Below are 27895 nucleotides of genomic sequence, written 5' to 3'. Positions count from 1 at the left end.
GTCATCTAGTCCAACCCCCTGCCCAGAGCAGGACCAATCCCCAACTAAATCATCCCAGCCAGGGCTTTGTCAAGCCTGACCTTAAAAACTTCTAAGGAAGGGGATTCCACCACCTCCCTAGGTAACTCATTCCAGTGTTTCACCACCCTCCTAGTGAAAAAGTTTTTCCTAGTATCCAACTTAAATCTCCCCCACTGCAACTTGAGACCATTACTCCTTGTCCTGTCATCTGCTATCACTGAGAATAGAATTTGGATCCACCTTTCAGGTAGTTGAAAGCAGCTATCAAATCCCCCCTCATTCTTCTCTTCCGTAGACTAAACAATCCCAGTTCCCTCAGTCTCTCCTCATAAGTCATGTGTTCCAGACCCCTAATCATTTTTATTGCCCTTTGCTGGACTCTTTCCAATTTTTCCACATCCTTCTTGTAGTGTGGGGCCCAAAACTGGACACAGTACTCCAGATGAGGCCTCACCAATGTCGAATAGAGGGGAACGATCACGTCCCTCGATCTGCTGGCAATGCCCCTACTTATACAGCCCAAAATGCCATTGGCCTTCTTGGCAACAAGGGCACACTGTTGACTCATATCCAGCTTCTCGTCCACTGTCACCCCTAGGTCCTTCTCTGCAGAACTGCTGCCGAGCCATTTGGTCCCTAGTCTGTAGCGGTGCATTGGATTCTTCCGTCCTAAGTGCAGGACTCTGCACTTGTCCTTGTTGAACCTCAGATTTCTTTTGGCCCAATCCTCCAATTTGTCTAGGGCCCTCTGTATCCTATCCCTACTCTCCAGCGTATCTACCACTCCTCCCAGTTTAGTGTCATCCGCAAACTTGCTGAGGGTGCAATCCACACCATCCTCCAGATCATTAATGAAGATATTGAACAAAACCGGCCCCAGGACCAACCCTTGGGGCACTTCGCTAGATACCAGCTGCCAGCTAGACGTGGAGCCATTGATCACTACCCGTTGAGCCCGATGATCTAGCCAGCTTTTACCCACCTTGTAGTGCATCCATCCAGCCCATACTTCTTTAACTTGTTGACAAGAATACTGTGGGAGACCGTGTCAAAAGCTTTGCTAAAGTCAAGGAATAACACGTCCACTGCTTTCCCTTCATCCACAGAGCCAGTTATCTCATCATAGAAGGCAATTAGATTAGACAGGCATGACTTGCCCTTGGTGAATCCATGCTGACTGTTCCTGACCACTTTCGTCTCCTCTAAGTGCTTCAAAATTGATTCCTTGAGGACCCGCTCCATGATTTTTCCGGGGACTGAGGTGAGGCAGACTGGCCTGTAGTTCCCAGGATCCTCTTCCTTCCCTTTTTTAAAGATTGGCATTACATTAGCCTTTTCCAGTCTTCCGGGACTTCCCCAGATCACCATGAGTTTTCAAAGATACAAGATGCTTTAGATGCAAGAAACCACAAAGTGAGTCCCCCTCATAAGCATTCTTGTCAATGGATTATAAAATGAGAGAGAAAAATATTACAGGCCGTCCCTGATCAGGAGTTTGGGAAAAGGAGAAATTTTAGGGTTTGGAATTCTTTCACAAAAGAGAAAAACTGCTTCCTCAGCACAATTCAGTTGTCCATTCCCTGCCTAAGAGAATCACCAAAAGTATGAATCAGACATTTGATACCTCATTAAAGTGAGCATTGTGGTTAGTGAGTTTCAGATTGGCTCCGCTCACTTATGCTAAAGCTTTGAATCCACATGTCTGGTGCTGCTCTCCATGTTTACTCATGGTTAACTAGGCACTTCCCGATATCTAGGAACTACCTTTTGGGGTGAAAGTAGAGGCAAAATAGTGGTGATGCTGGTTTTGTTAGAAAATCCACACAGAGTGAGAGAGCAGCCATTTTGGATGTATCCTCTATATTGGTGCTATTTGGGCTGCAAGAGATACCGGAAAAGAGTGAAATTCATCCCTGTGCAGCAGGCCATGTCGAGTGGTTATAGAGTTCCTTGACCTCCAAAGTTATTAGAGAGGACCAGGATATGTTGCCGGGGGAGATTAATAAAGAGAGACTTCCTGGTCAGTAGGGTTGTGACCTAGCCAGTTTTTAGTTGGCCTCCCTGGTGTTTTGACTGGCTGGCTGGCTGCTGGTTGCAGTGTGCTGGTTTGGGGTGGTTTTTTTTTTTTTTTCCCTACTTGGAAAAAGAAACCTGCCATATTGAAACGAGCAACTGTAAGCTGCTCAGCCAGCAGTACATAGGTCACGTGGTGCTGGGAAGGACGGACAGACCTGAGGCTTGCTAGTGGAGACCAGGATGGGGGAAGGTGGGGCTCCTGCAAGGGGACAGTAGTGCAGGCTTCTTCAAGGACTGAGGTTCCTGTGAGAAGGGCTCATGGGCCTGGGGGGCAGTGGTGGGAGAGTGCACCTGAAAGAGGAAAAGGTGGAGGTACCAAACCTACATATCAGGGAGTTCTCTAGTTGCTTCTGAAGATATGGCTCTGTGGTTATGTTCTCACACTCCAAGCAAGAACTAGGTGCACCCCTTTCTCTCAAAAAAAGGGGTGCTTTAGTGGGACATTTCACCCTGTCAAGGTTCCTCCCCCACTCTGAACTCTAGGGTACAGATGTGGGGACCTGCATGAAAAACCTCCTAAGCTTATCTTTACCTGCTTAGGTCAAAACTTCCCCAAGGTACAAAATATTCCACCCGTTGTCCTTGGATTGGCCGCTACCACCACCAAACTAATACTGGTTACTGGGGAAGAGCTGTTTGGATGCGTCTTTCCCCCCAAAATACTTCCCAAAACCTTGCACCCCACTTCCTGGACAAGGTTTAGTAAAAAGCCTCATCAATTTGCCTAGGTGACTACAGACCCAGACCCTTGGATCTTAAGAACAATGAACAATCCTCCCAACACTTGCACCCCCCCTTTCCTGGGAATGTTGGATAAAAAGCCTCACCAATTTGCATAGGTGACCACAGACCCAAACCCTTGGATCTGAGAACAATGAAAAAGCATTCAGTTTTCTTACAAGAAGACTTTTAATAAAAATAGAAGTAAATAGAAATAAAGAAATCCCCCTGTAAAATCAGGATGGTAGATATCTTACAGGGTAATTAGATTCAAAAACATAGAGAACCCCTCTAGACAAAACCTTAAGTTACAAAAAAGATACACAGACAGAAATAGTTATTCTATTCAGCACAATTCTTTTCTCAGCCATTTAAAGAAATCATAATCTAACACATACCTAGCTAGATTACTTACTAAAAGTTCTAAGACTCCATTCCTGGTCTATCCCCGGCAGAAACCAGCATATAGACAGACACACACACCCTTTGTTTCTCTCCCTCCTCCCAGCTTTTGAAAGTATCTTGTCTTCTCATTGGTCATTTTGGTCAGGTGCCAGCAAGGTTACCTTTAGCTTCTTAACCCTTTACAGGTGAGAGGAGCTTTCCCCTGGCCAGGAGGAGGTTTACCCTTCCCTTTATATTTATGACACACCCCTTTTGCAAAAATTGCTGCCCTATATAAAAAAACAACTACTAAATCATTCGGGAATGTGAATTGGGTGACAGGGTTGCTCAAAAGATTGGTAGTATAAGATGGTGCTTTTATATCTAGATCACGGATTCAAATCAAATGTTTTATAAGCCAGATGTTTTAAGGAGAGTCTGGGGGATGTTTGCATTTGTGCATGGAATGGCTAAATCAAGTAATTCTGTTTGCATTAGAGTTTAATTACTCTTGACCCTCCAGAATTAAACTTAAAAATATTTTTGAGCAATTTCCTATTTATTGTCTGCTTCTCGCCTCTGGGGTATCTAAGGCCTCTCTGACTCAGTATCTCTAACAATAAAATGTACTGCTCTTGCCATATACCTGAAGGGATTGTAGGGTGGTGAATTCCTGATAATAAGAGAGATTTAAATTCTGCTGTGCTGCTTAACAGGCAAGACTCTTAGGTGAAATGCCCAAGTGTTGCATATATTAAAAATATGCCTCATAGTCCTCCTCAAATTGAGCTGAATTAGATAAATGCACTTTTTAAAACAGAAGAAATAATTCTTTTTAAAATAGATAATATACCTGCTAATAAATGACATTTGTTAGTGCTCCACCACTTAGAGGTAATTTATGGACATGGGGGGGAGGAAGGGATTCATTTTAATATCATTTTCTTTCACTTGAACTAATTCTATGCTTATAGAATCCTCTTGTTTGGGTTCATAAAGCAGCTTGTTGGTTTGGGATTTTTTTTTTGCCATTCCCTACTATTGCCATTTTATCTCCAGATGAAACTCCTGTTTGTGTGGAGGGGGAAAAAAAGAAAGGGAGAAAGAGAGACAAACGGTTCCTGTTGGAGGAGAGCGTTTTGGCTTCTCTCTGTATAGATTATGTTCAGATTGGTTACCCTTTTTATCTTGCTTTAATGTGCCTGGGTTCGCTCTCTGTTGCTGCTGCCTCTGCCACTATCTTCTGTCACCCCTAATGATTCTGATAAAGTGCAATTCTAGAAGAGAATGTTGCCTCTTAATTTCAGGATGGATGGCCACCTCAGGGGCTGTGTGGTGCTGCATTGTGAATCTGAATGGAGAATGCATTACTTCAAGGACTCCATACTCAAATGAACCACTAATGAAAGAGCATTGGAGTCCTGAAAAGAAGCAGAGACTGGAACAAGTTTAACAGTCAATTTGAAGGTCAATTTAAAGTAAGAGCTGACTGTTTTTTTTCTTTTCTTTTTCTTCTTATGGGGGTGGGTGTCATTTGTGTCTTGTTAAAGGCTATTAGCTGTATTCAGATTACTATATTTAATCACCCAAACAAGTTAGAATTACAGCTAAAGTCTCCCTGTCAAAACTCAGTGGAGCTACCCACTATTTTAAGATGTGTAAGCAAGCTGCCTCCTGTATAGCTTCTTCGAGGATGTGCTCAACAGTAAAACAGAACAACCTGCATGCTGTTAGAATTAAAGCAAGAAAGCAAATCTGCGAAGGAAAATTTGATCTGTGCAGCAACAGAAACACACAGTACTTGTTTAAAAAAGAAGACAACGAGGGTCACTGCACCCAGGATGAAAATTCCCCTCAGGGTTACTTTTCTTTTTATGTTAATTTGCATTTTAAGGTCATATGACTCCATCTACAACAGTGCACCTATGCTGTTTGCCAGCAAGTAATTAGATTTGATATTCTGTGTCTTACAATTAATTCTCTACGCTTACAGCTCTGCTCAATTTTACACTGTAGGTTTTCATTACATTATTAGCACATTTTATGATACAGAAAATTACTAAAAAAACTTTCATGTTTTCCCTCCCAGTGGGAGGACTTGGAGTAGTTTGTATCTGTCAAATGTGCACAAGGAAAATATTCAACACAATTTTTTTTTCATTTGAGAAACAGGCCTGTATTCATTGGGGTGCTGTTAAATCACCTTGGATTCTTTTGTGGGGCTTATATTTTTCCATCTATTACAGTACAGGTAATTAAAAAACTAAACTGGACAGACAGAATTATTTTCAAGCTGACTGGAAACCTCTAAACAGATTTCCTGCATTTCTTTATGGTTTTTGGACAGAAATTCATGTGATTTCGAAAGTGCTTTTGCGAGCCTGCGTTTCAGTTCTTTCTCTAAGTTTATTAAATAGACTAATCTGTGAGTTCATACTTCTTTTCTTTGCCAAGACAACTACTTCTCAAAAATAACCCAGCACTCAAGAGCCAATAAACACTGGTTTCTGTGCGTTGGTCCACAGCTGAGATGCACTAAAGCCTTACTCAGGGAAATGTGCAAGAGAAGAAAGCTTGAAGTGATACTGTGTGCTGGGATGCGGAGATTAAAACAGTATGAAGGGATCTAATGCATGTGTGGGACATTGCTTTAAAATTAGTCTTTTCTATATTTGGACAGTCAGGTGTTTAATATTTTCCTACAGAATGAGATTGTCCCCTGTTGTTTTGAATATCTCTCTCTCTCTCTCTCTCTCTCTGCCTCTGCCCTTTTCCCCTGGGTACAGCAAACTATCTCAGCAAATTGAGAGCTAGCCAGTTTTGCCACATATCTCCTTACCTCTGGGTGTTGCTGTCAGACTTTCTTTTAACTTAGGCCAGATCTACACTACTAATAGCTTATAGTGAATAAGCCACTCCCCTGAGCAACATAAATTACACTAATCTAAGTGCCAGTGTGGAAAGCGCTGTGTCAGCGGGAGAGCTTCTCCTGCTGATATAGCTACTGCCTCTTGTGGAGGTGAATTTATTATGCCAACAGGAGAGTTCCCGTCAGCATAGAGCATCTTAACCAAATGCGCTACAGCAGCATCCAGTGCAGCTGTGCCGATGTAGCGCTTTTAGTGTAGATTAGCCCTTAAAGAATTGCAACCTGCATGCTAATGAGCCCTTGCACAGGGTACCTTAGCTGTGTAGGACCAGCAGAATTTTGCACATTCTCGTTTGCTTTTTTTTTTTCTTATCCACTGATAGATGTTGATGCCACTGATAGAAAACATTGCCTGCAGTTCTGACTCAGTCTCTAGCATTTCATAGATGTAGAGCATTAATTCTTGCCAGCACATGGCCAATGTTGTCCGCAAACTGTTTGCAGTAGCTTCTGGTTTGGGGATGATGAAGATTCATGCAGTGATCATTAGTTTACATTGAAAGCATCTGCAAAGTTTTGCATTGTTCTCAAGACACACAGGTCATGGCAGATCTTGAGAGCTGCTACCTTTTCCCCAACTAGCTTTTGACCAGGCCCTGCTAATCACTGTAAAAACCAGAATAGAACAGGGTAGCTCATTAGTCTAGAGCATGTGGGAAAGTGCCCCTCAGTGGTGTGCCTGCCACACTTTTCAAACAAGTCCTGTTGCTGTTGCTTTGGATCTGTATTCCCACCCCACCCCATACACACATGCAGTAAAATGTGCTCCTGTGCACTTGACAGTGTTGGGCCTCTGGAGCAGGCTGCAGCTGCCCCCATGCAATTCTATGGCCAGTTCTCTCACCTCCAAATACAACTAGCTCCCACTGAAGTATATAGACATTGTTTGTATCCTCAAGTGGAAGAATTAAGCTCCCTGTGTTTTAGGAATTTATTCCTCTGTTTGAGTGTGAATTCCAGTCTATAGAACAATTCAGTCTCCTGTACGTGACTCTCATATTAGTAATTCTGGTTACAGCAGAAGAAAAATATTGCTAAGAAATGTTAAATCAGTCATTACCACATTGGGGATTATATATTTAAATTCAAACACGTGGCTGTTATTATTTTGTTGTTGCTTTATTTAGGATCTCACCTTCTGGGCATAGCAGGATGCAAAGGATATTCATGTGGCTTTCACACATTCCCTTACTATTGGTAAGACTTGCACATGAATAGATGGTCATAGGGAGCACAGTTTGCAAAGGAATTTAAGACAAACTCTTGAATTCCTTTGAATCCAGAAATTAAATTTAGAGGCTAGTTGATAATCTGAAGCTGATCACTTCAGCTGGATACAAAGCAGAGTCCATCTGTTTTTCAAATGAGAAGTAGCAAATATTTTCAAATGGAATCACAATTTATTTAATTCATTATTAATTGCTTAGATAGTCCAATTCACGGTGATTAATTCCTAAAATTGACTTAATTATAATTGTCTAGATTGTCATTCTCCCAATAATTAATTCTAAAAATTGCAGAATCATAATAATCTCTAAATAATACATGCTTTTTAAAATCCTGCAATTGCACAAAGTTCAGAACATCCCATTATCCATAATGAAAGATAAAATACTTTTTGGAGGCTTGGTGATTACACTCAGTCATGGTACCTGCAGATTGTCGAATCCATCAGTCAGCAAAACACATCCCTAATAAAGTTACAAAGTGAGAAAGAACACAAAGTACTTCTAGGTCCATTCAACTGTCATCTTTTATAGCACTTCTGCTATTCTTGGTTAGTGAAGCCAGTAGGAGCTGTGAAAATTGCATTTATTTAGGTGCCTAAATATGAAATTTAGGATCCTAAGTTTGGAAATTTGGGTGTTAGTTCCAGATTGTTCAATATATCCTAAAACAGAAGCAGAAAATTATTTGAGTTCCATTCCTAGCTAAACTCATAGCAGCTGATACTAATGAAGGCGGTGGATAATCTTGCAGTAACTGCCACATTCAAGTAGAAATTTGGAACGGGCTGGACATATAAATCCTGAGATCCTGAGCAGACACTCTTTTAGCATTTGTATGCACAATTCCGTACAAAATCTGCCTTGCAATGCAGTTTGATACCCTCACAATTAATCAACATATCCTTTCAGCACCTTTTGATTGAATAATGGAGAGAAATAAACACTCATTGCCATTTTCTGTCTCTATAGTCATAGATTTGAATGTTGAAAAGGTTCTGCTGAACGGATAGTGGTACCGTGACCCCATTCATCTTGATTTAGTCCATTCGCTGAGCTTTATGACAGTTGAATACCATGCTGCCAACCCACAGCACTGCATGTTATAACTCAGTCTTCACAAAAATCAATTTGTGTAACATATTTGAGAAAATGTTTGTGATGGGCTACATTTTCTGCATGGCATGGTGTTAGCCGACGGCCAAGGATGTTTGGTGAGGTGCCAGCTATGCCCGTTTATACCATCCGTGACTTTAACTGCTAGAGCTCAGAGCTCCTTCGCAGCGGGCAGCCAGGATTGACTGACAGGTGCCCCAAGAGTTTGCCCCGTGGAGGCGGCACAACTCAACGCTAGGCTCTTAGTACTCTCACCTAATGGCCAGGCTTTAGAGCCAAAACGGCTGAGGTTCTTTAATTGTGTTGGCTGCTTTACAGTAAACCAGAGAAAACAAGTCAGGCTTATGCACAAATGGTTACCAAAATTTATTAAGCTAGATTCTAATCATGTGGTTACAAAATTGCTAGTGCCTACTTATTTAAATGTAGAGATGTTACACACACAAACAAGTTACAAAACTGAAGCCACAATCCCAAAGAAAGAAAACAAAGTATAGAGCTCTATTTCAAAATATGTGTACACTAAAGATATGAGATCAGGTGTGGGTGCTTCTTACCCTCCTTGCATCTCTCGATTCCAGCGATGCCAAGCCAGGATCGGTCACTCAATTCCGCGGAAAGATGAATAAGGGACAAGGCTTAGGGACCCTCTTAGCTGCAGAAGCCTTGGGAGGCTGTCACTTATCTGACCAGCAGATAGATAGTGAAAAGCACTCCAAAAATCATGGTGCTGTAGGTCCCCTACTTATACCTCTGTACTCCTTTATTCTCTTTCTCCTTTCTTATGCCAAATTGAGGCTGGTCTGTCTGGGTGACGCCAGCTTTCGCAAGACTAGTTTACACTTGCAAGGGAGAGAAACAATAAGTTTCGACTACTGGACATTTCTTTTATCAGGGTAAATATTTTCCCACCTAGGATGTTGGTGTGTGTGCATCACGCTATTTAGTAGGGGCTAAGAGCCATGTCTGTCACAGGGCCTCTGCCTGCTGTGAGCTTAATCGTTGTATCTGTTCCCAGAGGCACATTGTAGCAGCACACCTGTGCTTTTCACAGCTTCAAAGACTGCTAGCCATCCTCATCTCTTGCCTGCCTGGTAGAAGATGGTACAATACGACTGCTAGCAATCCATATCGCCTGCCTGCTCACCATAAGATGGTTCAATAGGACTGACTGCAGGACTAAAGAGAACGACTTGATCAAGTCACTCCAAATTTAGTCCCTGCGACCATGTCTGCCCAGGCGCTCCTGGCCGATGTGGCCAGGAGCACCTCGGACATGACGATGATGGCTACCAGTCCCATTGCACCGTCTGCTGCCACAAGGCAATGGGTTGCTGCTACTGTGTAGCAATGCAGTACCGCGTCTGCCAGCACCCAGGAGACATACGGTGACAGTGAGCTGAGCGGGCTCCATGCTTGCCGTGGTATGGCGTCTGCACAGGTAACTCAGGAAAAAAGGCATGAAACGATTGTCTGCCCTTGCTTTCACGGAGGGAGGGAGGGAACGGGGGCCTGACAGTATGTACCCAGAACCACCCGTGACAATGTTTTAGCCCCATCAGGCATTGGGATCTCAACCCAGAATTCCAATGGGCAGCGGAGACTGCGGGAACTGTGGGATAGCTACCCACAGTGCAACGCTCCGGAAGTCGACTCTAGCCTCGGTACTGTGGAAGCACTCCGCCGAGTTAATGCACTTAGAGCATTTTCTGTGGGGACACACGCACTTGAATATATAAAACCGATTTCTAAAAAAACGACTTCTATAAATTCGACCTAATTTCGTAGTGTAGACATACCCAGAGGCCTTAACAATATGACTTAATTTTCTCTGCAAACATAGATACTATTACAGCACAAATAACAGGCACTGCAATCACAATGTCTCAAAGAATTCAATAAATATGAAAGTCATTCTAGGTATGAAGAGGAGCAGTGTCTCAAAACAATAAATAAATCTGCCACCAAAAATATTGATGCTGTTGCAGGCACATATCTGGCAGTTGAGTGTATAGAACCTTGCAAGACCATTTTGATTAAAAAAATAAACTCTGGAAATCCAGAAAATCCTTCTAGGGACTGGTCCCCCCAGCTCCTGGGCAGCAGACAGAAAGGAAAATGGTTTGCTGCTCCATAAGACACTGTGTATGGGGGCCTGGAGAACTTCAGGCAGCAGCTAAGGTTTGGGCAAGGAGAAAAGATGAAGGGTTAAAAGTGGGTGTTACAAACATTAATCACTAGAGTTACTGACTAAAGCATTAACCCATTGTCACTGCCCATAACAATCCTGTACCATGATAGCCCCTCCAAGTTGTGTTGTTTGCAACCAATGTTTTATTTCTCCTCCTAATAGACCTCAGTGGTTGCCTAGTGCATTTACTCATATATTCCAAAGTACTTCAGATAGGTAGGTAAGAATTATCCTCCCCATTTTACAGATAGAGTTAACTGAGACATAGAGAATAGAAGTGATCTGCCAAGGTCACAGAGTGCATCAGTGGCAGAGTCAGGATTAGGACCCATGTCTCCTGATTTCTTTTCTTGGGTGCATTACCACACAGCTGCTAGCTATACACAAATTCCATGGAGATAGTAAAATAATATGCCACTGTACATCACAGGACGTATTCTGCTGTGTACTGAATTACTCCATACCAAACAGATCTGCTAAGGAGGGTTAGTTAGAATCATAACAGGTGGCAGACAAGAAACCAGTTGATGAACTAATCTGAAGAAGCACTCCATGAATCAAATAAGAAACTTGTGAAAAGTCAAAGTCACTAGGACAAGGACAAAACAAGATTTATTTAAGTTTGCAATAATCTATTCTACTATAATTGTCCTTAATATCATAAGTTTTTTTTTTTTTTTACGGGAACATAATAAAAGGGGGCCAGATTTTCTTATGGCATCTTAATAACAGCAGTGAGCAGCTTGGGTTTCCATAATGCTTTTCACTGAGTGGAACATCCTAAAGTGCTTTGCAAAGCATTTAATTACCAGTAATGCAGTGACTGCACTTCGCTGGCCTAACATTAAAGGTAGTATCAGTAAATGCAAAACTCTGTACCTTTATATTATAAATAGTAAGATTGGAAACCTTTCAGCTTCCATGAGGAAATATCATAGTCTCCTCAAAGGTTAATAAAACTCTAGCAATTTTGTAGTTGAATTCAACAATACCTTTGTGATCTTACAAAAGCTATTTTAATTGAAAAAATCTGATATGGTAAGTTGGTGCCTGTAGCTCCAGCCCTAGAGTAGGTGCCTATACAAGGAGCCGCATATTAACTTCTGAAGAGCTGCATGCGGCTCTGGAGCCATAGGTTGGCCATCCCTGCTCTAAATCATAACAAATTTGAGCCCAAAGGTGAACAATTGAGCCACACCGACACAATACATTGAAAAAAAGATTAAAATTATGTCATCTCGTGGGTTATAGGATTTTCGAGCTCAAATGAGTTTCCAGAGACAAACCATTATTTCCTGTATAGTCCATTGTGAGATGCTTTTTTACATTAATAAAATCCCTGTTCAGAAGGTCTTTGCTTTTTCAGTCCTAGGCACAGAGTATTTTAAATTCTTTTGTACCAAACCATTCATTTTATTAATCATCTCCATGCTGAAATGCATACAATCTGTAACCAAGTTCTGCACAACTGTATCTGGTCAAATTGCCAAAACTAGCTTTCCACAAAAATGCTTTGCTATATTATGTTCCAAGATGCCTCCTGATGAACTCTTATGCATACGATGAAACCTTCTCAGTTTTACAGAATGGCCTGCAATTCTGCTATTACATGAGATAACCACAGAAACAAATTTGTTAGTGACCTCTGGCATAATCCTCCAAAGTGACAACTTTTAAAAACCTTCGGATGCATAAAATCAGATCTTGTCAGTTACATAAAATATTTATGGGGGAAAGACAGAAACTGCAAATTGTGTATTAGTCATTCAACAGTGCAGTTATGGCTTCGAGGGACACCTTATCAGCCCTGTGTTTATATTTTTAAAAAAACTGCATTGCCTAATGAATGACAGTTTATTGAAGAAGAAATTCACATACTAAATATTAATTCTTGTGAGGCTGGACTCATGCTGGCTAGCCACAAGTGCTGGAGAGAAAATACTTTCCTTCTCGGTTTCTCCAAATATTTCTGTGCAGTTCTATTAATGCACGTAATCTGAGTAATCACCACCCATAATCCACCATTTCATTATAATGTTGTTGTTGTTGTTAGGTTTTTAAAGAATTGGACTCTGCCCCCTTACACTGAGTGGGACCTTAAGCTTTCTGGAGAAGGGACTGACTGTCTCTTTGTTCTGTGTTGTACAGCGCATAGCACAACGGGGTCCTGGTTCATGATTCAGGTTTCTAGGCACTTTGGTAGTACACGTAATAATAATTAATAAATTTTGTCAGTTGGTTTCAGTGGGACTGCTGATGGAGGAAGGTACTGTACAACATACGGTTGCAGAATCAAGGTTAACCTCATACCTCTGAGAACCATAGCACACGGCTGCGTTCATTGGGGAGGTTCAGTTGTGTCCAAGAGCAGAATTTAGCTCACTGAGTGCAATAAATATTTTATGCATCGATAGATAAACTGGATTCTCTAGGGAAAAAATCATGAAGCATATGAGATACCCATGATGGTTAACTGAGTTACAGACAATAAATTCTTACATACGTTTGACTAATATGGTGACAAGTATGAGAGATGGAGGATGGCAGCTCAGGTGACTAGTGTTGGGTCGGACCATTCTGTTCCCCTGGAGATAACAAGATGCTGGGGAAAAAATGAGAAATTGCAGCAGTCTGATAATGCTTTATCATGCACTTTTCCAGTGTGCTGTAGTGAATTCTAAGTGAAGTACTTGATAATCTGCAGTAATATAAGATCTGCTATCATTCAAGGCTTGCAGTAAAAGCCTTTCCACCGAAGTCTGTCTGAACAATTTGCACTGTAGTTTTCTTCTTAACTGGCTTCTAAAATGTTATAAATCCCTTGCCCCCAGCTAGGCTATGGGAATAAGGAAACCATGACTAAGAGCGCTGTAAAACTGCACCACAATCTTCTCTCTGTGATAGCTCTACACCATATTTCACCTGCTGAAGAAGAGGGTGTTTGAGCTAGTTAATGGCATGATGTGTGACTGTGCCTAAAATCCCCCCCCCCCCCCCAAGCATCATGGACCAAACACATGATGAATTTCCAACAGTCTTATTATTAATTAATTAAACCTTACCAAGCATAGTTCAAGTCGGCATTTCAAGTATGGTTCTGTCAGCTGTACACACAGTAAATAGCACCTTATTACATGAGTAGTCCCATATTTTCCAATGAGACCACCTGTATCGTAAACTACTACTCAGCATGAGAAAGGGGGACAGAATCTGGCAAAGTAATTATAGTGTATTGTATGTGTGACATCTAATCTGCCTTCTAACTGTAACTTTTACAAGAATGGATTTGAGAAATTACTTAATATGTAATGAGTCTGAAAGAGACACATGTAATTTATATAGCCTTTAATATTAAACTATAGTTTATCTAATCAGAAACATATACTGCTAAGGTTTGTATAGCTTTGCAGGAAGGTTTTCGCCTCATTTTTATTTTTAAACAGCCATTGCCAGATATGTTCACAGAAAAATTCTTACCTGGAATATTAGTTCACTTTGTGCTGAGAGTGGCAGTTTTGCTTTTTTTTAGTATAAGCTTACAGTGCTCTTCAGCTAGAGAAGGAAAAATTGTTTGTTTGGTCCTCTGTTGTTCAAGTAAGGAAACTTGATTTACCTACTTATGGAAATTGGATTCTCTGATCCTTGGGACATCAGATGATCAAAAATAAAAGGATTTCTATTTCCTATGTGTAATCAGGGGCTTACTATTTTAATGTGCTATTTCTCAGCATTATCTGATATCACTCCTAAATTAATTGGAATCAGACATTTAAAGTAGATGACTTATTTTATGTGCTTACTTATAAACAGTTAATTCACCATTACCCATGTGCCAAAAATGGACAATACAATAATGGTCCATAACTACCTGTGGATAATTAATTTAATGAAGAGAGAGAATTATTTTCAGGAATCAGTACAGAGGAAAATAGTAATACTAAAGTGCATGTACCTTGGAATAGACTAAAAAGGTGATGGAATTACTCATCATAGCTTTTGTTATCCATTTAACACGTTTCATGATGCAGCATAGACAGCATTGGCTTTAGATTTCAAGCTCAGAACTGTGAGTATGAAAAATGTTATAGGTAAACTGTGTGTTGCTGCTCATCTCACATAATTCCCCAGTGCCTGGATAAAAACACATGCCATTTATAAATTCTGCTCTCACCTTCAAAGGACTTTACAGACTTTAGCTCGTTAATCTTAGCATCATGCTATTCATACAGTGTGAACAGATGTTCAAAAATGGGTATCTAACACTAGGCTTCTAAATCCATCACGGTGCATTCTTCGGAGGGTTTAAATTCTAGTGCAGACCAGCATGTTGCCCACTAACAGTGTGGTCTGTGTGTGGTCCCTGCTAACACACGCTAATGGGATTACATTAATGCACACTAGGGAACTTCCTAGGGTCCACACTGGCTAGTTAGTGTGCACTAGCATGGCACATACTATAATTTACACCCCTTTGGTGTGAGTTAATGTACCGTGTAGACAAACCTTGGGAGTGTCTGAGCACCCAGTCAATGAGAGCTGCAGGTGCTCAGCACCTTTGAAAGTAACCCTACTTTTATTTGGGTGCCTGTGAATTAAAAAGCCTAATTTAGTTTTGACATTTTGGTGGATGTATTTTATATTTTGACCACCCTTCGATGTCACTAATGATGTTGAAATGCTCGAGTCATGGATATGTTCGATAACAACTCTAAACTGGTGGAGCCCCCTAACTAGATCCAAATACAAGCTTAAGTGCTGGGGGGAGGTATAGCTCAGTGGTTTGAGCATTGGCCTGCTAAACCCAGGGTTGTGAGTTCAATCCTTGAGGGGGCCATTTAGGGATCTGGGGCAAAAATGGGTGATTGGTCCTGCTTTGAGCAGGGGTTTGGACTAGATGACCTCCTGAGGTCCCTTCGAACCTGATATTCTATGATTCTAATCATAGTGTCAAAAAAAATCTCCCTTCCTTGAGGCTAAGTTCCCTGAGGCTTCCCTTAACACACTCTGAACCTTCTCCCCATTGGGCTACTCCCGATGCCTCTTATCCAGGGTGGAGTCTAACACACTACACTACCCCAGAGGTGACAGTAATAATAGGATTCCAGCAATTGCTAACAGGCAAGTTACAGCTACATCAACCTGTTAATATGAGTAATGGAGTAATATCCATTTTTCTGATGATAAAGTCATGGCAGTTTGACTACAAGATGGTGAGAAATGAATGGCATTGGCCCCCAAAGTTCTTGGGTCAAATCTTCCTTTACGAACACGGCGCTATTCCCATTGCAGGGACAATCTGGCATCCACAGGGATAGCTGGGCCCCTTTTGCTTTGTCTCGAATTCTTGTAACCATCAGCATGGGTTAGGAATGTTTTTGAGTTTGCCCAGCCCAATTATACTGCTTCTCACTGTGTCCAATTTTCCAGAAGAGCTGCATGGAATTTGCATTGTTCTTCTTTCTGAAGACCTAAGAAAGATGTATCTCCATCACTACCTGGAGCTCACCCTTCTAGTTCTCCTCTGGTAATCTCACAACCTCCCTACCTTTCTCCCTCTTCTTCTCAACACCAAACCCACTACTGACCTTACCTTGTCTCTCAACAAAACCAGCCCCTATTCTGCCATTACATATTGCTGCTCCTTATCACTGACCTCATTGTCCACTGTGTATTTGCATGGCATGTTCAGACTGACATTCCTATCCTTTCCTGTCATTCCTTACCTTTCCAACTCCTCCTTTAAAATGGCACTATAGAGTAGGAAAAAGATTTAGGCACATTTCTAGTCTGCTGAGCCTTCTGCTCCAAATTTTGCATTTTATTCTTAATACTGTGCTTCTTGTGATCATTTGTAGCTCTTCCAAGAGCATTCCATAGTCCACAGGTTTTGCTCCTTGAACCTTGAGTTCACATTAGAACTCAAGTTTCCCAACTGTCCTTTCCATGGGACATACCTGGGGCCAGTGTTAACTAAGAGGCTGCTCTTTTATAATTATAGTTGCAGCACAAACACACCTCTTTTCAGTTCTACTTGTTTTTCATCATTATACCACATTATTATTTTGTAAGTGCAAAAATTAAATTAGCCAGTAGTCTTGTGGAAAATAGTTCCTTTTGCTGGAAGCATCAGTGCTTTGCAGGACACATTTCTCAAGCTTCAACATCTCAGTATTTGCTGAGACGTGAAGTGGCACTGGTCACTGAGGAGACACAGCAAAGAATAAGGGAACTGTGCTATAGAGCTAATTCAGTAATAACGAGCTGACATAAGCAAAGTATAAGGTCTCTGGTTTCACTTAGTTCATTATGGATAGTACCTGATTGAACGGCGGATGCTTATGAAAGTAAAATGACAATGATCAAATAAAGAAGTCAGCATAACTTCAGCTAGTAATAACTATGTTTTTGTCCTCTGATGTGCACATACAATTCCCCCCCATGTTGGTGAATGTTGGACTCAGGTACCTGAGGCTATGATTTAGCTCTAAGGAGAATGAACAATGCTTATCCTACTCTCTGGTTTCATCTCTCTGTGGCTGCTGCGTACGTAACATAATCTAGTGATATTAAACTTGTGACTGTTTGCATGCAGCTCTCGCCGAATTCCTCAGGCTCTAACTGAGCTCAGCCAGAGTGAACAGAGAACCCATCACACGTTTGTGCATTACTACACCACCATTCAGGGGTGGAAGTGTCCTTTGTGGTTTCCAAGGCTGTGTACTGCTGTACACAGTGCTGGGCTAGAATGAACCAATATGAACTGTGATGCAGACTGTGCTACCACTATGTAAAAGACACTGCTGACAGAAATAATACTGTATGTAATTTATATTTGCCCATAAATATAGTAAAATAAAAACATAAAATCTTCACCATTCAGTGTAGGACTAAAATCAAATGTGAGCCAAGCGAGTCTAGAACTTAGAAGAGTTATCATGGTGATGGCACAATATGAGAACCAGGATAGGATAAGAGCGGTGATGCAACAGAAGTAAAAGAAATGCCATTCTGTAAAAAGATATGCACAAAACTTCACAAACAAACTGAGGAGAGGGGTGCAAAAACAGAACAAGCAATGGCAGAATATACAGAGCTGTGCAAAACGTTGTGGAGAGGTTCACAGGGGACATACATATGTACATTGCCATGAACTAGGGGACAGTCAGGAGCTGGAATAATAAAAACATAAGAATGGCCATACTGGGTCAGAGCAATGGTTCATCTAGCAGCCTGTGTTCCAACAGTGGCCAGTGCCAGATAGTTCAGAGGGAATGAACAGAACAGGGCAATTTATTGAGTGATCCATCCCCTGTCATTCAGTCCCAGCAGTGAGAGGCTTAGGACACCCAGAGCATGGGGTTGCATCCTTGGCTATCTTAGCTAACAGCCATTGATGGACTTATTTTCCATAAACTTATCCAATTCTTTTTTGAACCCAGTTATATTTTGACCTTAACAGCATCCCTTGGCAACGAGTTCCACAAGTTGAGTGTGTTGTGTGAAGAAGTACTTCCTTATGTTTGTTTTTAAATCTTCTGCCTATGAATTTAATTGGGCAACCCCAGGTTTGTATGTTACATGAAGGGGTAAATAACACTTCCTTATTAATTTTCCCACACAATTCATGATATTATAGACCTCTATCATATCCCCCCTTAGTTGTCTCTTTTCCAAGCTGAACAGTCCCAAGTTTTTTTAATCTTCCGTCATATGGAAACTGTTCCTTACTGTTGTCCTTCTCTGTACTACTTCCAAGTCTAACATATCTTTTTTGAGATGGAGAGACCAGAACTGCACACAGTGTTTCGGGGTGGGCATACCGTAGACTTATACAATAGCATTATGATATTTTCTGTCTTATTTCTATCCCTTTCTGAATGGCTCCTAACATCGTTAGCTTTTTTTGACTGCCACTGTACATGAACTTGTCTGGATACACTGGTACTGAAAACCACATAGGAAAAAAATATTCCAAAGAATGCAGTAGATCTTCTCTGGTATTACATCACATCAAGGCAGGTTTGAGAGGTATCAGCACTTTCAGACTGAATATAGAGATTGAAAAGGCACCTGGAAAATATTTGTTATGTGCTAAAACAGTGGTTCTCAACCAGGGGTATTTGTACCTCTGGGGTTACACAGAGATCTTTCAGAGGGTACATCCACTCATCTAGATAGTTGTCTAGTTTTACAACAGGCTACATAAAAAGCACGAGTAAAGTCAGTACAAACTAAAATTTAATATGGACAATGACTTGTTTATACTGCTCTATATATTATACACTGAAATGTAAGTACAGTATTTATATTCCAATTGATTTATTTTATAATTATATTGTAAAAATGAGAAAGTCAGCAATTGTTCAGTAATAGTGTGCTGTGACACTTCTTTAATTTTATGTCTGATTTTGTAAGCAAGTAGTTTTTAAATGAGGTGAAACTTGGAGGTACGCAAGACAAATCAGACTCCTGAAAGGGGTACAGTAGTCAGGAAAGACTGAGAGCCACCGTACTAAGAGATGGGAGTAGAAAACGGAGCAAAAGAAACATCAAGTAAGGTTGATTCATTGTCTGGTGGCAGATGCATGAACATCCCCAGTGCAGAAACAAGTAAACAGCCTGAAGCGTGCACTAAAGGGAAAATAATCTAATAAAACTGGAAGAAAACACTTATTATTCTCATTGTTATTCTGCTGTGAAGGAAAGGTAACTAAGGAAACCTAGAGATTTACAAATGTACCAGCCTTCAGTCAAGAACTTATAACATTTGTACACAAGTGCTAAATAGGTGACCCATTATAACATGGCTCCCAGTCTGACAAATAGTCCCAAGATTCTGTCAGGATTCTTCAAGAGATTCCATGATCAGCTGATAAATTAATGAGAGGAAATTAAAACTATAAACCTACTTCTGTTATATGTCATTATACAACTGAGAAGTTTTATTTCATCTCAAAATAGATGTCTTATAACCTATTCAAAGTCTAGCCTCAGGTATAAGTTGTAGTCAATTATTGTAAATATTCATGTTCATGAATGAACCTTATGCAAAGAATAATGACAAAAATCTACATAAATCAAGAAGATCATGTATTTACAGAGTTCTTCATAGCTTGTCTGGAAACCAAATTGGGATAGAAAATAAGTCAACTGACAGAATATTAGAATCAGAGTTATGAAATGATATTATACATGCAGTTCCTGTGAGTTAGGCTGATACATGAATGTGGGGCTGGAAAATTCAGCTTTCAGATCACGTCCCAACCATTTTCTTTAGCCTGTCAGCTAGCAGAGATGCTCATTTGTAAGGTGAGCAGACTAAATACATATACAAAATAGTCAGAAATAAAACCAAGAAATTTCCTGAAAAATTAAAGCACATAACCAGGCTGATAAAGGAAGAATGAGGAGTGCCAGAGTTGGTGTAGCATCTTAAAAGCTTTGAACTTTTCTATAGGAGTTGGAGAGAATCTGGTATGGACCTATGCTGGAACAGAAAGATTGACAAAATAGACAAATATTGTCATCAGAAACTTTATTATGTATTCCATATGTACTTGGCTGTGTGTGTTTGCATGCACAAATTTGTTTGCATTTTAGGTTTCAGAGTAGCAGCCGTGTTAGTCTGCATTTGCAAAAAGGAAAGGAGTACTTGTGGCACCTTACAGAGTAACAAATTTATTTGAGCATAAGCTTTCATGGGCTACAACTCAGCTTATGCTCAAATAAATTTGTTAGTCTCTAAGGTGCCACAAGTACTCGTTTTCTTTTTGTATTTTAGGTGAGTGATGTTTTACTTGTGACTGCATAAATGGGAAGAGTGCTTTTAATATGGAACCTGTGTGTTTATTTGGAACCTTGATTCTTGTGTGTGTGACAAACATCACACTTACAGACACACTTTTGGAACGAGCAGTGGCAATGAGATGAGGCTTTGGCATAATTTTGATAATGATACTATCTGAGATGGTCCCTGGTACTTTGAAAATGGAACAATCTCCCAACCAGGGAAAAGTGAATCCATAGAATGAGGTCCTGCATCTTGTTATGTTGAATGGGTTCCTTTCAGATACAAAGCAAAGATCTCTGTTCTTCTTCAAGTGATGGTCCCTATTGTATTCCACTGAGGGTTACACATGAGCACCATACGTTTGGAGTCGTATGCTGGGGTGCAAAGAGATCAGAGGGAACCTTTTCCCTCTGCACAAGCAATTGGTCAGGATCCCTCTATAATACGCAGAAGCATGACTAGGAGGAGCCGGGGTTAGTCTGCATACAATGATCCTTAGGGGCCAGGGTTGGAGGTCAGCAGGTGAATTTTTTTTCCTCAGCTGGTGGTCAATAACAAGCACTATTTCTGTTTTGAGTCCCTCTGGTGTCCTTTCACTGCAGTGTTTAGCACGGCCGTTTCTTTGGACCTCTGTCTCTGACATCCTAGTCATTTCCATAAAAGCCCATTGTGATCTTATAAATAGGAGATTCTGGCTAGAGGAAAGGAATGAAGCTGAGAGCCAGATGAAGTCTTCAAAAACCCATGTTCTACTTTTAGGCACACGTATTTATTAACAAAGAAACAGTGATGAAACCCTGAGACAATGCACGGGAGCAAGAGGAATTTATTCAAAACAAAATAATGGTCAGAATTTTCCCTCAGAGAAAGCAGGTCAAATAAACACTCATTCCCCATTATGAATTTGGATATTGAGCGTTGGATCCAGTTGGCAACAGATCTCACAAATCTGAAACTAGGACATTTTATTCATATCTCTAGACCCAGAAGGAATCCAGCATTTCCTCCCATGTCTGTAAACATCCCTGTGAAAGAAGATTTTCTGTTCCTACAGACTAGAGGCATCCATGCAAATGTCTTGAAATTCTGCTTGAGTCAGGCTTCCCTCTAGCTTCTTTGTGCAGCAGAAAAGAGGAAAGTTGCACTTAAAACCAAATGTTTTCTTTCAACATGCTTATGTTTATTACAGTGTGCACTTGGTGCCACAGTCAAGGGTTAACTGCACCTCTGCACCCTCCAAAATCTCCTCAATGCACCGCTTTAGGTCTCAGGCCTCTATCCATCACCTCCCTTCAGACCGGGGATTTAGGTTTGAGTTCCCCTGCAGTTCTCTGTCTTATCCTACCAGGTCCGACCTTAGTCCAGTTACTGTCTCTTAGGAATAATGACAGGGTTCCAGTGAGCAGTGAGTTCCAGTGAGCCTAAAATATGTTTATTTTAGGACAAAATGTTACAGAGAAAACATAGAATAAAACCATGCACAGTCTACACACACACTCTAAACTTTACAGGTGTCACCCATCTTCCACATGGACAGCTTGGCAGGTTCCAGTCTTTCACACCCTTCCAGCAGGGTTTTGTCCTCTTGGGTACAATCTCATGTAGGTTTTTGGATCAAAATAAAAAACACTTGGCCAGTTCAGGCTGACCTCTTATACCATGAGATCTTTCTTGGTCTGCTGAGTTTCTTGAACCCATCTGCAATTCCTCCTCCCACACCCCACTGGTGGCACTTCTCAAGAGTTGTTTACCTGTCCTGGGACCTACAATAATTACTCTCCACCAATTTTAGTTCCTTGGTAACGCTACCCCATAGAGCTAGAATACACTCCGTGACTCACAGATGTACATATAACATTTTATAGATACACTTTTTGTATCACTAATCCTGTTACCTATAGCATCTGGCACATCTCAGTAGAATAGTTTTTTGGAATATCCATATTTTCACTGTTTCACATCTGTCACACTCTTCCTTCCAGCCAGTTTTACCTGTTCCCATTGAGCCCCTCAGATACAAACACTCTTCCCTCACCTCTGGAAATGCTGTTGGTCTAGCCCTGGAATATCACCTACATTGGAGAATCAACTGATGGCAGATTGCATCTCTTTGGCCAGTCTTTGTTAACATGCTCACAGGACAGTTCTTCACAGCCAGGTTTCTCAGACTCATAGGAAATTATGAAGTTTATGCCTTTCGAGCTGACAATAACTTACTTAGACAAAGAAAATTATGTAATGAGAAATGTTGGGGATCTCTTGACATCAGACTATAGTTATATTTACTCTTTGTATTATGGTAGTGCTTAAAGGTCCCTGGAATGTAGCAGCTGCCTCCCTTGTACCCTCTTGTGGCCTGGGGGCATATTACAGGCAGCCTGCCTCAGTTTTCCATCATGAACTGTTCAAATAAAACTTCACCCAGGCTTTTGGGGTCAAAAAAATGCGGAGACTAGATTGGTTAATATAAAATAAACTCCAGACAAAACTCAAAATCCCAGAAAAAAGTCCATCCAAAATTCTACCCAAAACAAAGGTTTCTCTTTCTCTTCCCAGGCTTTCCCTGCTTTGGCAGGACACTCCCAAGCGCTAACTGGCTGGAGTCTCAGTCCTGACTCACTGCTAGAGCCTGCTTACTCCTAACAGTTTCTGATTCCTGAGCCTTGCCTCTTCCTGCTGCTGTTTTATAGGGAAATCACCTGATTCCTCCCAGGTGTGGCTCCTTCAGTAATCAAGGTTGGCTGGCTCCAGGCCTTCCAGCCCTAGAGGGGAAAGCATCCTGTTACAGTTTGGATTGGGTCCTCATTGAGCTGGGCACTACACAGAAATAAAAGACAGGCCATGATCCAAAGAATTTAAAATCTAAATAGGGACAAGATGTAATAGGAGGGTGTAGGGTGTATGACACAAGGGACACGGAGTAGGAGGATGAAGATAACAGTAAAAGGAATGCAAGGTTATATATTCTTAGCTGGGTGTACGATTTGGAAACTCCACAGTTTATTATTTTAAGATAAGCACATAGGTTTAATATAAAATTATAAATCATGCATCCAAATACAGTTAACTATCGCACTCTGCAAAGGGAATGCGAATGCAAAGTGCACACGGTAAGTATTCTGGTCATTTAAAAATAAGACACTTGTAACTTAATGTGCTAACTATACCCCAATTTTCAACCCATTTATTTATCTATCTTCTAATGGCAAAACAGGATTTGTGTGAGCCTGAATGTCAATGTACAGAAATGTTGATGTTGTCAGCAAATGTAATGTCTTGACATTACAGCCTGAATGCAATGCTGTGGTGTCTGTTGGTGCACAAAAACAGGAAAGAAAGTGCAGCAGCTGTAGTTTCATATCAGATGAGCTGCCTGAAGGATTAAAAAGAAAAGGAGTACTTGTGGCACCTTAGAGACTAACCAATTTATTTGAGCATAAGCTTTCGTGAGCTACAGCTCACTTTTTCGTGAGCTACAGCTCACTTCATCGGATGCATCCGATGAAGTGAGCTGTAGCTCACGAAAGCTTATGCTCAAATAAATTGGTTAGTCTCTAAGGTGCCACAAGTACTCCTTTTCTTTCTGCGAATACAGACTAACACGGCTGTTACTCTGAAACCTGAAGGATTAAGTTTATCAACTAGAGTACAATATACGGTACAGAGTATGTGCATGAGGTGTTCGGAACAGCTCAGGAGAGCACTCCCTGCCGCAAACCCCTGGGATACAAAGCCATTTTCATGCTTGAGTTACCACAATAGGGAGCACTTTAGTGCATGGGTGTAGTTTCTTTTAAACTGAAAAAAGATTCTTGCACAAAACATCAATGTAAAAACTAAGAATGCATGAATCATTTAAAATTGCTCCCCATCTTTTCTCCTGGCTGCGTTCCTCTGGGCCTTAACTCTCACTAGAACTGTTACTGCAATAAATGTTGTTTATATTATAGTAGTGCAGGATTGGACTGCTTTGTGCTGAGCACTGTACCAACACAGTGGGTGAAAGGCCATGCACAATGAGCTTACAACTGAAACAAATAAATATACTCTTTTGGTCGTCTTCTCTCCATTGTTGAGATGGGGAACTGAAGCAAAAAGGAGCTCTGAATTAGCAAACATCATACAGGGAGCCTGGGTCAGAGCAGCAAATTGGATCCAGGTCGCTTGAGTCCCTGGCACAGTCTTAAGTGCAAGACAGACCTTCCTGACCATAGCTGCAGCTTTTTAAAATGTTTTCCTTACATCACTACATGCTACAGAATAACAACTCAGGGTAAATTAGACTATTTTTTTTATTGCATCTAACAAAACACACACCGAAGTGATAGGAAGCAGCCTAGGCCTAGTAAGAGACTCAGCAAATCAGTTGGAAATGCTACTACAACTCATCTTCTGGCAGGTTCATTTTCTCTGGATCACTGCAATAAACTGACATGCAAAAGCACTTCTGTCACAGATGACAGAGAGAGCTAGTGAAATGGACAACGTGCAAAACAGGTACGAGTTTGGAATGAAATGTCCAGTGAAACTTTCCTGAAATCAAACCAGACTCTTTTCTGAATTATACTTTTACACAAATACATACTGGGAAATCACTGAAGTTATCTGTATGACAACACAAGAATGGCCATGCTGGGTCAGACCATAGAATCATAGAATATAAGGATTGGAAGGGACCCCAGAAGGTCATCTAGTCCAACCCCCTGCTCGAAGCAGGACCAATTCCCAGTTAAATCATCCCAGCCAGGGCTTTGTCAAGCCTGACCTTAAAAACCTCTAAGGAAGGAGATTCTACCACCTCCCTAGGTAACGCATTCCAGTGTTTCACCACCCTCTTAGTGAAAAAGTTTTTCCTAATATCCAATCTAAACCTCCCCCACTGCAGCTTGAGACCATTACTCCTCATTCTGTCATCTGATACCATTGAGAACAGTCTAGAGCCATCCTCTTTGGAACCCCCTTTCAGGTAGTTGAAAGCAGCTATCAAATCCCCCCTCATTCTTCTCTTCTGCAGGCTAAACAATCCCAGCTCCCTCAGCCTCTCCTCATAACTCATGTGTTCCAGACCCCTAATCATTTTTGTTGCCCTTCGCTGGACTCTCTCCAATTTATCCACATCCTTCTTGAAGTGTGGGGCCCAAAACTGGACACAGTACTCCAGGTGAGGCCTCACCAATGTCAAATAGAGGGGAACGATCACGTCCCTCGATCTGCTCGCTATGCCCCTACTTATACATCCCAAAATGCCATTGGCCTTCTTGGCAACAAGGGCACACTGCTGACTCATATCCAGCTTCTCGTCCACTGTCACCCCTAGGTCCTTTTCCGCAGAACTGCTGCCTAGCCATTCGGTCCCTAGTCTGTAGCTGTGCATTGGGTTCTTCCGTCCTAAGTGCAGGACCCTGCACTTATCCTTATTGAACCTCATCAGATTTCTTTTGGCCCAATCCTCCAATTTGTCTAGGTCCTTCTGTATCCTATCCCTCCCCTCCAGCGTATCTACCACTCCTCCCAGTTTAGTATCATCCGCAAATTTGCTGAGAGTGCAATCCACACCATCTTCCAGATCATTTATGAAGATATTGAACAAAACCGGCCCCAGGACCCAGACCAGTGGTCCATCTAGCCCAGTATCCTGTCTTTCAACAGTGGCTAGGGCCATATGCTCCAGAATATGTGCTAAATTGGGCCTTTGGAGGCATAGCCAATGGTAAGGAGTGGTGCCCCTGTGTGAGCTCCATTTCTCCCCGCAGGCACAGTAATCTGTGATGACTAGATTGCAGTGGTATAGCATCTGATCATGAAACATGTTTCAGAGGAACAGCCGTGTTAGTCTGTATTCGCAAAAAGAAAAGGAGTACTTGTGGCACCTTAGAGACTAACCAATTTATTTGAGCATGAGCTTTCGTGAGCTACAGCTCACTTCATCAGATGTATACCGTGGAAACTGCAGCAGACTTTATATACACACAGAGAATATGAAACAATACCTCCTCCCACCCCACTGTCCTGCTGGTAATAGCTTATCTAAAGTGATCAACAGGTGGGCCATTTCCAGCACAAATCCAGGTTTTCTCACCCTCCACCCCCCCACACAAATTCACTCTCCTGCTGGTGCTAGCCCATCCAAAGTGACAACTCTTTACATAATCAAGTCGGGCTATTTCCTGCATAGATCCAGGTTTTCTCACATCCCCCCCACCCCCATACACACACAAACTCACTCTCCTGCTGGTAATAGCTCATCTAAACTGGCCACTCTCCAAGTTTAAATCCAAGTTAAACCAGAACATCTGGGGGGGGGGGGGGTAGGAAAAAACAAGAGGAAACAGGCTACCTTGCATAATGACTTAGCCACTCCCAGTCTCTATTTAAGCCTAAATTAATAGTATCCAATTTGCAAATGAATTCCAATTCAGCAGTTTCTCGCTGGAGTCTGGATTTGAAGTTTTTTTGTTTTAAGATAGCGACTTTCATGTCTGTGATTGCGTGACCAGAGAGATTGAAGTGTTCTCCGACTGGTTTATGAATGTTATAATTCTTGACATCTGATTTGTGTCCATTTATTCTTTTACGTAGAGACTGTCCAGTTTGACCAATGTACATGGCAGAGGGGCATTGCTGGCACATGATGGCATATATCACATTGGTGGATGTGCAGGTGAACGAGCCTCTGATAGTGTGGCTGATGTTATTAGGCCCTGTGATGGTGTCCCCTGAATAGATATGTGGGCACAATTGGCAACGGGCTTTGTTGCAAGGATAAGTTCCTGGGTTAGCGGTTCTGTTGTGTGGTATGTGGTTGTTGGTGAGTATTTGCTTCAGGTTGCGGGGCTGTCTGTAGGCAAGGACTGGCCTGTCTCCCAAGACTTGTGAGAGTGTTGGGTCATCCTTTAGGATAGGTTGTAGATCCTTAATAATGCGTTGGAGGGGTTTTAGTTGGGGGCTGAAGGTGACCGCTAGTGGCGTTCTGTTATTTTCTTTGTTAGGCCTGTCCTGTAGTAGGTAACGTCTGGGAACTCTTCTGGCTCTATCAATCTGTTTCTTTACTTCTGCAGGTGGGTATTGTAGTTGTAAGAAAGCTTGACAGAGATCTTGTAGATGTTTGTCTCTGTCTGAGGGGTTGGAGCAAACGCGGTTGTATTGCAGAGCTTGGCTGTAGACGATGGATCGTGTGGTGTGGTCAGGGTGAAAGCTGGAGGCATGCAGGTAGGAATAGCGGTCAGTAGGTTTCCGGTATAGGGTGGTGTTTATGTGGCCATTGTTTATTAGCACTGTAGTGTCCAGGAAGTGGATCTCTTGTGTGGACTGGACCAGGCTGAGGTTGGTGGTGGGATGGAAATTGTTGAAATCATGGTGGAATTCCTCAAGGGCTTCTTTTCCATGGGTCCAGATGATGAAGATGTCATCAATATAGCGCAAGTAGAGTAGGGGCTTTAGGG

At 41.6% G+C, this 27895-nt stretch overlaps 1 protein-coding gene across 14 annotated transcripts in view; it reads left to right on the top strand.

The window, feature by feature from the left end:
* LOC125628194 (leucine-rich repeat and fibronectin type III domain-containing protein 1-like protein) overlaps nucleotides 1-27895 on the top strand; it is a 254572-nt gene that overhangs the window by 119890 nt on the left and 106787 nt on the right. For 8 of the 14 annotated variants that reach the window (XR_007354163.2, XM_048833071.2, XM_048833069.2 and 5 more), the window contains one exon: nucleotides 4509-4679. The exons of the other annotated variants lie outside the window; for them this stretch is intronic. The gene's annotated coding sequence lies outside the window, so the exon portion shown is untranslated. The remainder of the gene's footprint in view (nucleotides 1-4508; nucleotides 4680-27895) is intronic. 14 annotated transcript variants of the gene reach the window in all.

The sequence above is a fragment of the Caretta caretta genome, chromosome 23 (genome assembly GCF_965140235.1).
Source record: "Caretta caretta isolate rCarCar2 chromosome 23, rCarCar1.hap1, whole genome shotgun sequence".
In the NCBI taxonomy this organism is placed as follows: Eukaryota; Metazoa; Chordata; order Testudines; family Cheloniidae; genus Caretta; species Caretta caretta.
Note: the sequence above shows the minus strand (reverse complement) of the source record. Positions and strands in the feature narration are given on the sequence as shown.